General features: G+C 49.6%; 1 protein-coding gene across 3 annotated transcripts in view; it reads left to right on the top strand.

Moving 5' to 3' along the window:
- Window positions 1-13,738, top strand: part of LOC142586048 (intermembrane lipid transfer protein VPS13A-like) — a 935,034-nt gene that overhangs the window by 767,110 nt on the left and 154,186 nt on the right. The gene's annotated exons all lie outside the window — the stretch shown is intronic.

Raw genomic sequence — 13,738 nt, forward strand, 5'->3', positions numbered from 1 at the left:
AGTAGCGACACCACTTGTAAAGTTAACCAGCAGATTTTCATCACGTTAGAATGATTGTATTTACAGTGTTCATGCGAATAATAAGGAAAACGCAAGTAGTGACACCACTTGTAAAGTTAACACACAGATTTTCATCATGTCAGAATGATCGTATTTACAGTGTTCATGCAAAGAATAAGGAAGAAGCAAGTAGCAACACCACTTGTAACGTTAACACACAGATTTTCATCATGTCAGAACGATTGTAGTTGCGTCCGTTCCTTTTATATATATTTGCAGTTATTCTTTCTTGCGTATTTTTGTTCGTATTCCTGGGAATTGTACTATGAGCGTGACTGTAGCAGGGCCATAAATTGCTTCCACCTGCGAAATGTTCAAACCATGCCTCACTGATCGAAGACGGCACTACTGTAGGTTAAATGAGGCATAGCATTCCTGACTTCCTAGCGTATAGGCCTGCAGCGTTCCTGGGAAACTACGGGGCCAGTTCCTTCAAAATACATTGTGTTAGATATAGCAAAACCTGAATACATAAGAAGAAAAGGTATGAGTTGGATATCATCGGCCAGCTGGGATCATTTTAAAGAAGCAAGTTATTTATCACAACATTTCATCAGTACATTTAGCATAGACGACACCTTAGCTTATTTTACCACTTTTATAATAGACGCAGCAGAAAAATACATTCCACAGACAAATGGTATCTCATGCAAAAAACAAGCTCCTTGGTGGAATGATGGACAGGTGCGTAATAAACAAAACAAAGCATGTGGTAATCTCTGTTGATATCCTAATGCAGAGAACCTTATTGCACTGAAACACATTAAATCGCAGGGAAGGAGGACTCTGAAGGCAAGCAAGGAGGGCAAGCTCGGAGAGGTTTCTCTCTGGTATTAATTTGTACACACAGGAGGTGAAAGTTTGGTACGGGCTAAGACTGAAGGGGCAGCAAATCCATCCACTTTGAGCGCATTTCTAGCTCTATGCGCTATTCTTTGTCTTTTCTGAAATTGAAATAAATGGAGGAACAGAAGTCACTTGACCACAAATGTAGCCCAAACAAACCTTTAAACCAGCCTTCTTGTATTGCTGAGCTGAAAGCTTCTCTGAATGCATGCCAGAACTCTGCTGCGGGTCGCGACGGAGTTATGTACAAGATGATTATATACCTTCACCAAGACATACAAATCACACTACTCCCACTATTTAATACTCTCTGGGTAGCTGGACATCTTCCATCCTCATGGAAAGAAGCTATTGTCATCCCTGTGTTGTAACGGGCTAAAGATCTGGGCTCAGTAGCAAGTTATCGTCCGACAGCATAACAAGTTGCCTCTGTAAGTTGTTCGAAAAAATGATAAATCATCACCTTCTACATCACCTTGGATCAAACTGTCAAGTACATTCTTTATTTCGGGAAATCCTTGGCGCATGCACACACACGCAGTCTGCATTCCGTCCCGCCGCACCGCATGTGGCTTGCTCCGCCGCTTACTTCACTCACTCCGTTCGTTTTCGCGCGCTCCCCGCATGCTGACCGCATGCACATGCCTTCCATGTTCTCCCTCCCTGCCACACACCGTTGCCTACCGTCCCATGCCTGCTACTCTACACAGTTGCCTACCATCTCGTGCCTGCGACTCTATGCCACCTGGCATCACCCCGGTAACCTCACAGATCTCCCCCCTCACCTTTTATCCTGTGAAGAGGGCTTCCAAGGCACATGATAAGGGCTCAGCTGGTCTGCATTAGTGAGGCCTTTCTGTTTCCCTGTAGCCGGGTCTTTCAGTCTGTAGGTATTGCGTGCAAGGTATGCAGTCACTCTAAATGGCCCTGTGCGTCAAGGGGCAAACTTGGCTGTAAATCCAATGGCTGCCTTACTTAGTGGGTGCGCGTCCCGGAGAACCAAGTCTCCAACCTGGAAGGTAGCTGGAGTGTACTTTTTGTTGTAATACTTTGCCTGGCTGGCTTTTGCCAAAGTTTGGTCGTCCCGTCCAAAGGCCCAGGCATCTCGAAGGTACACATCCAGTTCAGCAGCTAGGGCATGAGGCATAGAAACGGGCACCCCGGTGCCAGCTGCCTGATTGTGATTGCTCCACGGATTCTGTAGTTCCCGCCAATAGCACAAGAAGGCAGGCGTAAAACCAGTAACTATATTTTCAGATGTGCGCATTGCAAACGCCTTTTGTCCAAGTCCCTGTGGGAAGTGCAGTAGCCCACTAGGCATTGTTTAACCATTGCGTTATGGTGTTCCACAGTCTGTCCTGCTGGTCTGTATGGGACTGTGGGGCTCTCCTTGATTCCACAGTGCTGGAGAATGCCTTTGCACAGTTTGCTTATGAATGATTTCTCATTGTCGCTAGAGATGGAGCTAGGCACACCATGCCGGCAAAAAACATTGACCATTTTATCAGTGATCAATTTGGTGTAGGCGCATATAATGGAAAAAGCTCCACAAGCTTCGTGAACTTATCCAGTACCACCAAGATGTACTTGAGGTGCCATTGTGGGCAGTCTCCCAATAAGGTCCACACTTAGCTGCTGCATTGGGTGGGTCATGAACTGTCCATCAGTACTTTTGGTTTTTGCCGGTGAGGTTTGAAAGCCTGGAACTGCTGGCAGCTGCGGATGTAACAGCAGATATTGGCACGGATACCGAGCCATGTGAACTGGCTCTTCACACGTTTCCAAGTTTAAAAAAGCCTAAATGCTGACTTAGGGGGTGGTAATGCTCCATTTTAAGAGCCATGTCTCGTAATTGTTGGGGAAGCCAGGCAACTTTACGTTCATCTGCCGTGTACATAAGGATACCCTTGTTCGAGATTTCACTGTCATCAGCTAGGTCCTGTATCCTCTTGGACTATTTAGCGTCACCAGGTAGCTGGCCAGACATTGTACTGCAGCAGCTGGAGCAGAAGTGGATCCTTGCGTTGTTCCAACTGGAACTTGGCAGTGTTGGTGAGTGGGGACACATCAGTCACGTCAACAGGAGCTGTCAGTTCAAAATGAATGGTTTGTTGTGGCTCTTGCACTTCGACTGGAAACCAGTCCTCCACCAAACAAGGCAGAGCAGATTCAGCAGCAGGGATAGGGCACCTGCTTAGTGCATCCGCTGGGATTTTGGCCCATTCTTTACGATGCCTTATGGTACACTTGAACCTTTCTAATCTCAGCACCCTACATAGCACTCTGCATGATGTCTGCTCAGTTGTAAACATCCAAGCCAATGATGCATGGTCACAATGAACCTCAAATTATGTTAATTCTACATACGGTCGGAATCTATTGACAGCCTACACCACAGCGAGGCATTCCCATTCTTGGACAGTATAGTTTTTTTCAGCAGCGCTGAGGGTCCTGCTTATAAGTGACACAGGCCTGAATTCACCTTCAACGTCCTGCAACAACACTGCCGATATGCCAGTGCCACTGGCATCTGTTTCAATCGCAAAGGGCCTGTTCAGGTCAGGCAGTATCACAGCCACCTCTCCTGCCAGCGTTAGCCTCAGAGCCTTGAATACTGTCTGTTGCTCGGCACCCAAGACCCAATGGGCTCCTTTCTTGAGCTGTCAGTGGTCTGGCGTTTTCAGAAAACCAGGGAATAAAATTCCTGTAGTATCCCATAAGGCCCAAAAACATTTGGAGCTCCTTGACTGTTTTAAGGCATGGGAACTCTGCAACTGCTCGCACCTTGTCCGGGTCAGGTTGACATTTGCTTGGGGAGATTACATGTCCAAGGAACTTTGGTGCCTGTTCACAGCATATAACTTTGCTGGAATTGTTTAAAAAAAATTAAATTATGGGGTTTTACGTGCCAAAACCACTTTCTGATTATGAGGCACGCCGTAGTGGAGGACTCCGGAAATTTCGACCACCTGGGGTTCTTTAACGTGCACCTAAATCTAAGTACACGGGTGTTTTCGCATTTCGCCCCCATTGAAATGCGGCCGCCGTGGCCGGGATTCGATCCTGCGATCTCGTGCTCAGCAGCCTAACACCATAGCCACTGAGCAACCACGGCGGGTGCTGGAATTGTTTGTCAGACCTGCAGAGTCAATTCCTTGCAGTACCTCATCGATATGTTGTTGGTGGTACTCAAAAGTTTCTGAATAAATGAGCACATCGTCAAGAAATGCCATGCAGTAGTTGTGTTTTATGCCTTCTAACACTTGTAGGTGTGCGCGACTCTCACACATCCCCTGATATGTTGTTTTCCCGCATAGCTCCCGTCTCTTGTAATCTGGCTTCACCGTGTGGCTTGGCGTCCACGGCAGTCGGTGTGGTTGAAGCGCATTGCGAGAGATGGCACGAGTGTGGCTTTGCGTGAGTATGGCTCTGCGAGTGTGGCTCTGCCTTAACTCTGTGACACGCGGTGACGCTACCCGCTACCAACATCCTTCTAGGATAAGCAATCTCACTTAGCCATGACAAGGGGTGCAAAGAGGCAGAAGCATGCTGATGAAGAACAGGTGAAGTGCGATAAGTGCGGAAGGTGGGCGTACCTTGAAGAAACGGGATTCCCTGACCTGAAATCGGCCACGGCAAGCCCGTTTGTCTGCGAGATGTGCACCATGCACGAAGCTCTGCATGCAAAGCTACAGGATACAAGGGTCGAAATGGAAACACTGCAGCTATCTGTCCAAGAGCTGCAGGATCAACTCCGGGTGTTACTGGGCAAACCACCTTACGGGGAAGATGCCGATTTAGATATCCGCTCCAGGACGACCAATCTTGAGGAACGACTGCCCAGGTGGGACCCCTCTCACTATACAGCGCAGCAGGGCGTAATAGATGGTCTAGAATGCTGTGTCGCTCAGCTAAGCGTGCAGCTGCGTGATGTCATGAGTAGACACGGGGGAGCTGAAGCGACCTTGCAGTTGACGGGGGTCAACTGCGACCAAGAGACGACACAGAAGAGCACTGTATCGCGGCCCGAATCCACAGCAGCAGCTACCATGAGTGGGCACAGGGGACCTGAAGAGAGCGTGCAGTCGACTGGGGTCAGTTGCGACCAAGAGATGCCACAGAAGAGCACTGTACCGCGGATTGAATCCAGCAAAGTAGCTTCTTACTTGGATAATACATATCTGGATAATACACCGTGCACTTACGACCATCTACTTTTATTTTTGTTAAAACTTTACGATCCAGTCCGGACAAGACAAGAAAAGACAAGAAAAACTTGTCGAGTGCAGGTCATCCGTAGTCTACTGTTTGCCCATATCGTGTGGAAAAGTATACATCGGCCAAATGGGTTGGTGTGTAAACACAAGACTTTTGGAGCACAGAAGGTCAATGGGGGAAAACATTCATTCGCACATTAAGGGGCGCTGCTCACAACATGGGTGCTGGCCGCGTTACAATGATACGACAGTTTTATCGCACCATAAGGATCAGCTAACCAGGGAAATAATCGAAGCTTTTCATATTCACAAGAGGGGAGAGGGTTGTATCAGTCAGCCATCTGTACATCTAAGCCATGGTGAGGTTGCCTTTTTGGAAGTACACTAAAAGAAAGAAAATAAAATAATTGTGTAATAAAAATGGTTGTTAGGGTTGTAAAAAATACAATAGGATTGCGCACCATGATAGATAGGTGCCATATCTGTGACGCCCGAGTATGCGCGGGCAAATGATTGAAAAAAAAATGCATTTAATCTTGCCTTGATTTTCTTTGACGCCTGAGGGTGCGCAGGTATATAAATATGAAGTATGTGTTCTGAAATGAAATAGTTGCGAGTGCAGCGAGTGTCGTCTTTTCTTGTGTGTCTTCACTGTGTCCGTGTCAGTGCTCTGCTTCACCAGTAAGGTACGATAATGTCGGAGTTATAGCCCCAGCTGTTGCGAACAAGGTTGGTCTACGGAATGCACTCAAGCTTATATATAGCAGGAATGCTGCAGTAGAAAAGGCAATGGGGTTTGTGGCAAAGTATGAGCTCAAAGGACGCGAAGCGTCGCTTAAGTACCTCCTACATGTGGGTATCCAGGATGTACTCAAGGGACAGCCAGAAAAAGTGACTCACATTCTAGGATCAAAGTGGACAGGCCACCCGGGGGACTTGATTGTGTGTTCAATCGCAGAACCGACCAATCAAGGTAGAGATCAGAGCAGTGGCAGTGCTCGCCAATGCCAAACTGAAGAAGTGGTGCCAGAACACAGGCAACCGCTATCTTGATGTGACTAAGGCAGAGCGATCACCGCGGCTCCATAAAAATGGCATACATTACGGGCCAGAAGGCGCGCTGGCAGTCGGACAGATCATAGGCGAACTGGCAGCTTGTTTTTGTGCCCTAGAGCAATACACTGGCACAAATCACAGCTGCATATAAAAATGTGCATACGTGCATACATGCAATGTGCCAATGTGCATACAAAAAACAAACCAGCACTCAGGATGGATCCAGCGCCTGGAACTCGAGACCGCTGCTGAGGACACTTCTAGAGCCAGGAACGATAGGTCAAAGAGAAAATCCAGCTGGCAGACAAGATGTAAAACAGATGTGGAGCGTGCAGGCCTTACCGCTGGCACACTGTCTGAACAAAGAGAGCAACGAAAGCCATACACTGCACCATGGCGGGAGAAGTCTGCCCCAGAGGCGCCGAAACAATTTAGCCGACCTGGTCGAAACAGCAGTTCAGAGAGCCCTAGCCAAGCAATGGCCACCCCTATAAGCAACCCCATGCCGAGAAAAGCACAGTTGCAGCAGAATGCAAACCAAAGCTCCTCCATCGACATGCAACAGAGCTTGCAACGAGCGGTGACTGCTGGGATGAATATAAACACGAGAGTGGGTCTTGCATCTGCAGCCACATGTCGACTTAAGCGGCGAAACCACAAGCAGGTACAGAAAGTGACAGTGGGGTTCCTGAACCTACACGGTGGCCGCCGGCTCTCGAAATGGGAAGAGCTGTACAAAGTGTTGCTTGAGGAGGACGTGACGCTTTTTGGTGTTGCAGACACACACCTGCGAGAACTGGAGCAACCCCCAGTTCACACTGGACTGGGTCTAAACACGACAGTGCGTCCCGGAGAGGTGGTGGGGTGGGTATTCTGTGGCGAGATGACAGCACATGGACGCCTATGCTGAACTCATGCACAGATCATACATGGGTGTCTGGACACATACATGATGTTCAAGTGATGGTGGGCGTGGTATGCCTAGTTCAGGACAACATTCATTTGTGCTAGATAGTGCATACTTAGGTTAGGAAGGAACAGCGCCAACTAAGACGATCACAAGAGGGAGAACGACACAGGACAAGCGCCAACTTCATCTATCTTTATTCCGAAATCACTGAAAAATCAGCAAAAATAAGGAAAATCACAGACATGCGCACAATGACCATAATGCATCATCTGCCAAACCGTTCTAGATAGGACATTTCGCTTTTAAAGAGGGTCACGGAAGTATCACTAACACAGTTTTTTCCTCTCTTCTATATATGGAATGCTTTCAAAACCTCGCGTGCCTTTGTTTCCCTGCTTCTGCCAAGAATCTTTATCTCTCCGAACCATGGTTCACACTTTTTGCAGTACTGGCATTGTTTCCGTGGCGAATGTTCTGCCGCTCGGTCACACGCAGTGCAAGTTGCACAATGTTGCGAAAGATGCCCACCTCCTTCTTTCAGCGACTGCACATGTTCATCTGTGTTCTGAACATGTTCATGTTCAGATTTTTAATAGCTTTTAACAAACTGAACGTGTCGACTTACACAGATGGTGTAAGCACTGTCCTAGACAGTGTTAAAGAGGAGGGACAGGAGTTGGTATTCATGCACGAACTACCCTTGCAGGGGCGATTACAGTTTTTAGACATTAACATTACCTTGGGTGAAGATCATGTATGTTGGCAGTACGCACCTCAAGCACAAAAGGAGTTTCTTCCTTATGCGTCGGCGCATTCAAAAACTGTAAAACGTTCCATTGCTAAACTTTGTCTTGAGTCTGCTCTCGTGAAATCGTGTCACCATGCAATGCGTGCGAGCTTTGACAAGCAAGTTGATAGGTTGGTTTTAGCGGGGTTCCCAAGCACGGTTATCACAGCAGTGGCTGAAGCGATCTTGCAAAAAATCAAAGGTGCCATGGTCAAGAAACCGTGCGCACAAGAAAAACTAGCTGCAAAGCCGGAAGTGGTTCCGTATGTGCATAGGATGGCCCACAATATGAAAAAGGTGGCAAACAGACACAGCGTCCCAGTCGTGTTTTCGGCTCCTCGAAAATAAGCACAGCTCTGTGCCCGCGTTGCAAGTGAGGGTACGAGGAGCAGCTGCACCAAAAAACATGGAAAGCAGTTTGTAAAGTGCTGCACCGGTGTGGTATATGAAATACCTTTGACCTGCGGGAAAACCTATGTGGGCCAAACGGGTACATGCGTGAATGGTCGTGCAGCTGAACATGTGTGGTTGCTGAAGGAAGGAGGTACGCAACATTGTGCAAGTTGCACTACGTGTGACCAAGCAGCAGAACATTCGCCACGGAAACAATGCCAGTACTGCAAGAAGTGTGAACCATGGTTCGGAGAGATAAAGATTCTTGGCAGAAGCAGGGAAACAAAGGCACGTGAGGTTTTGGAAGCATTCCATATAAAGAAGAGAGGAAAAAACTGTGTTAGTGATACTTCCGTGACCCTCTTCAAAAGCGAAATGTCCTATCTGGAACGGTTTGGCAGATGATGCATTATGGTCATTGTGCGCATGTCTGTGATTTTCCTTATATTTGCTGATTTTTCGGTGATTTCGGAATAAAGATAGATGAAGTTGGCGCTTGTCCTGTGTTGTTCTCCCTCTCGTGATCGTCTTAGTTAGCGCTGTTTCTTCCTAATCCAAGTGGTGTACCGAGGGGTATCCCCTGCGAAACATTCCGAGAATTCTGCCATTATGCGCTGCATTGCACAGGATGTCGCAAGATGGGGTCTCGACGAACAAGTGCTGCTACTGGATAATTTCAACGGCCATATACAGGACCTGGATGGATACGAAGACCACAATGGAACACTCATAAAAATGCTGACACAAAACCTGCATCTTGACATAGCGAACATGAGGGGAGACTGTACTGGTCCTTTCACCTGGTGTGCATGTGGAAGCCACAATTGCATTGACTACGCACTGCTCTCTGACGGTCTGAGTGGCCTACTAAACTCAATGCACATCGATGAAGAGGGACTTTACAGTCTGGGCAGTGACCACAACAGGCTTTGGCTAGACTTCGTGCCGTCGCCGTGGCACCACCGGCCAAAGATGAAACCGCAAGAAATGTCGACTTGGTTTCTTCCCAGCACACCCTACGAGCTAGTCGCGGCAGACTTTGAAAATAGTGAGCAGCACAAGGTAGCTGAGTCCTACAAGACATTCATCTCGGAACTTTGGCGTGTCATGTGCAAACATGAAAAGCATGTCAGCTCTCATAGGGGATTTTTGAGAAAGAGCTGGTGGGACACCGAAGTTCAGGCAGCCTTCAAAGCCCGAAGATTGGTGAACCGACAACACCACCATACTGTAAAGACGCTAGGCAGTGAGGACGTCCAGCAATACTGCCTAGAATGCCTTCGGTGTAAGCGCGAAATGCAGGCACTGACACACAGCGCTAGGTAGCCGATGCAGATCAACGCAAGCTCCAGGAGATCCGAGCAGCAGGGGGAGGGGCGACAGGGAAATTATGGGCATACGTATCGTTCATGGATAAGAAAGCAACACAGCCCGAAATTCATGATGAAAAGTCAGGACATAAAACGGACGTTCTCCGGCACCTCCTAACAAACACCTCCGTGATCTGTACACAGCCGAACCCTATCAGCTCTCCCGTAATGATCCCTACGGTGGGCCAGGAGGCAGGGAAGACTTGCCAATGCAACCAAGCGACCTAGGGCTGCGGACGATGTCGAGACAAGCTATTGATACAGCCATCGGTTGTATTAGCGCTCACACTGCACAGGGTCTCAATAATATCCCAGCTGGAGTCATCAAGCACCTGGGACCCCAGAAGAGAGATCAACTGGCCGATATCTTCAATGGCATCCTGGCAGGAGAGCCACTGCCGCGAGATTGGGTTCGGGGAAAGGTGACCTTTGTGCCAAAATGAGGCGGAGACGCAGGCCTGCTTCGTGACTACCAACCCCTCACTGTCACCAGTGTCTTTTACAGAGTGTTTGCCCAGGTGGTCAACATGTGGCTGAGCGGTTGGGCAGAGACTAATGGCCACCTAACCGAACTTCAGAATGGCTTCCGGAGAGGTCGGAGGCTTGAGGACAATCTTTTCATGCTTAGCCAGTGCATTGAGATTGCACAGAAAGAAGAACATGGCCTAATCTGCGCTTTCTTGGGTGTGTCAAAGGCATATGACAGCATACCACCATGGAGAGCTTTTCACCTGCCTTGAGAGTCTAGAGATGCCACAAATATGGCTGAATATCCTGCGCCGCCTCTACACCAACAACGCAGCTAGGGCCGGCATCTATGGGGTGACATCCCAGGAAGTGCCAGTGAAGAAAAGCTTAAAACAAGGCTGTCCAATGTCCCTCTTACTCTACATGCTCTACGCAGCCCCATTGGAGCGTCAACTGATAGCGTCGAAGTTGGGCTTCATGCTGGGCTCTGTAAGCGAGGGTGTAAGGCTACAGTCTAACCTGCCGGCACTGGTGTTTGCGGATGACATACTGCTCCTGGCTAACACAATGCAAGAACTGTAGGCACCGCTGACAATTTGTGCTAATGGTATGGCACAGCTGAAGCTCACCTCCAATGCCAAAAAGCCAGCCGTGGTGTGCTTCATGGGCTCTGCTGCTATCGAAGATCTTCTGCAGTTGCCAGGTGGTGAGGTTCTGGCTGTAGTCGCCAGCTACAGATACCTGGGTGTCCAGTTCAGCGATGGTGCGGACTGTATAGACCAGCATGAAGGCCACCTTAAACAGAGCTCAATACGTGCCCGGGAATATCCTCCGGAGGCGAAGCCTCTGGGGATGTAACCAGTTCCTCATGGTCCGGAAGTTGTGGAAGATGGTGCATGTGCCCACACTAACTTTTGCCAATCAACCAATTTGCCAATCTGTCTGACCGCACCGATGCACGAATGGCTAGAACACGCCCAGCGTGTGGTGGGCAGGCTGGCGCCACGATGCCATGGCAATGTTGTCAATGAGGCCATGCAGGGAGACCTTGGGTGGTTGACTTTCGAGGCGCACGAGGTGCCAAGCAAGGTGGCATACGATGGGAGACTCCAGCTGATGCAATCCCATCGTTGAGCCCAGGGGTCTTCGACTACTGTCAGGATTGGGGGCTCAATCCCACCATTCGTAACTCGTTGTCAAGATTGGAGTCCGGCATGGATTAGAAGGTAGCTGGCCCATGCCGTCCTCCAACTTATCCACGCTGAGGACGTTGATGAAGGGAAAGACTACTTCTCATCGAGAACGAGGAATATGGGTTTATTTACAGTATCTACATCAGTCGAGCATAACTGCGAGAGAAAGTACCTCAGTCTAACATGACTGCTTGAGGAAGTGTCCTGAGCAGCCGCACAACAGCCGTTTATAAACACTCGGTCCCCCCCTCGATCCCAAGGTGACGGAAACAGCCGTCCAGTCATCGTAAGCAAGTCGCCTCTCTGCGCGAGGGCTTACTTACACACACACACGCACACCCGGTCCCGAGCCGACGTCACACGGATTTCGTAGAACTCAGAGCTGACCCTGGGTAGCACGGCCGATAGCACATTGTCTTGCGTCTTGGTCGGCGCGTGGGAAGGAGCCTTGAACTGCGTTCCCGCAGCGACTCCCCCACTCATAGCAGAACAGGACGACGTTGGTGGGCTCGGTAACAATGGTTAGCCCGCCGAACCCATTTAGTCACAGTGGCGACGAGGCAAGAGCGTAACGGCGGCATTCCGAGATGAGGTTGCCGACGCTGTCGCAAATGGCTGGCAAAACTTGCACTTCAGCTGGGCCGTTCTTAACACTACCTACATCGCTGTGGGGTACGCACCAGGTGGACCAAGCGCCTACAACATCATTGCAAGCGATACGGCTTTTTCTCCAACCCTGTGAGTTAGACAAGCAAGCGCAAGTGGGCCGTGGCTGCCGGTACCCAGGTCCGTGAAAGAGAAAGGGAGATGTGGAGGCAGCCGATGGAGGTGAAGCCGATGCTCGACTTGTACAGAAGTTCCAAGCAGGAAATTCGAATGAAGCGGCTGTTTGACAATGGTGTGGGCAGCAGCCTTCTCTTCGAGGCACGAGCGAGAGCTCTATGCACTCTTGCCTACCGGCAGCGCTTCGACTCAAGTCTCCAGAACAAAACGTGCAGCATGTGTGGTGTGGGTGAGGAAACTGCAGAGTACTTCATCCTGGCCTGTGCCGGCCTCTCACCGACTCCAGGAGGGGCTGTTATGCTGGCACAGGTGCTCGGTTTTATGGACGAGGCGAACGCTGAAGTGACAGTAACTAAGCGACGACTCTCTCAATGGTGGGTTGCCCTATGCCACCACTAGACTCAGACTGACTATGCCACACTCTTGTGGGCACAGTACTCCCACACTGTGATGTATATGTTGTGTGCGTGCAACGTCTTCTTCTTTATTCTGGCTAGAACACACTGTTGTGACCCCCCAATACAAAGGGCAAAGCCACAGTATCTATCTATCTATCTAACACCACCTAACAGCGGGGTTACTTGGGCGCGGAAAGGAGAAGGCTCTTCCTCCTTGGCTCGGGATCAGCAAGCGGTGCGGACGTCCTGTGCATGCACCGATCCATGCTTCTGCGAAACCGTCTCGCAAAGCCTACCCCCAGAATGGACGAACAGGTTCGTTCAAACGCGCCACTGTTCGGGTGACCATACGCACGAACGACCAGGCGTTGGTGTCCAGCATGGGGCGAACATATTTGCTTGTTATCCGGTCGCGGTGAGTAGGACTTCTGCAATTTGTCGTGCGCCCATCGGCATGTTTTGTGGATAGCAACTCGGCTAGCAGGCATTAGTCTATGAAAGGTGCAATAAATGCCCTTGTGATTGTTTGCACTACTGTGTTGTCGTTTCTTTGTCTCAAGAGCACGAGTGAGAAATCCACATCTGGCTGGCTAACGTGGACCTCTTGGGGCATTGGACGATAATTTTAACAGTTTTGCTTCGTTCGAGACCTTTGTTTGAACCGACCCCACAGGGGCGTCTGCGTCAGCAGGCGTTTGGTGTGTTGCGACACCACGGACCCGAGCACACGAGGGTTGGACCCTCCCGCGTGTAGCCGTGCGTGGCTTAGCAATGTCTGGGGAAAAGGGGATCCTGGGAGTTGAGCCGATGCTGGGCGTTTGGACCTTTAAGGTTCCCCGGAGGAGGCAACACACTTCTTCGGCCTCGGCTTCACATAGACGGCGCCTCCAAACTGACCCACTTGGAGGAAATCGGCAGTCGCCTTTTCCTGTCTCTCTCTTCCTACAACCTTCGTCTTTCCCTTACTTTCCACCTTTCCTGTCTCCTTCTCTCTTTTATTTACTTGCTTCTTGGCGGCAAGGGTTAACCCTGTGTGGTTATCCAACCTTGGGTACACCATATTTGGTTATAGTGGCGGTGTACGACTGGCGTCGTGCAGACTTGCATGCAAGCTCTGCCGCGTCCCCTCGTTGGGCTCCGTGGTGGGCGGTCGGCGCTGTTGCCGAATTTTTATATATTTTCATGGAAACTTCTTTCCCCAAACTTCCTGATCGCCCTCAGAAACAAGGGCGCACCGAAGATGTATTTCAGTTTTTC

The sequence above is a fragment of the Dermacentor variabilis genome, chromosome 6 (assembly GCF_050947875.1).
Source record: "Dermacentor variabilis isolate Ectoservices chromosome 6, ASM5094787v1, whole genome shotgun sequence".
NCBI classification, from domain to species: Eukaryota; Metazoa; Arthropoda; class Arachnida; order Ixodida; family Ixodidae; genus Dermacentor; species Dermacentor variabilis.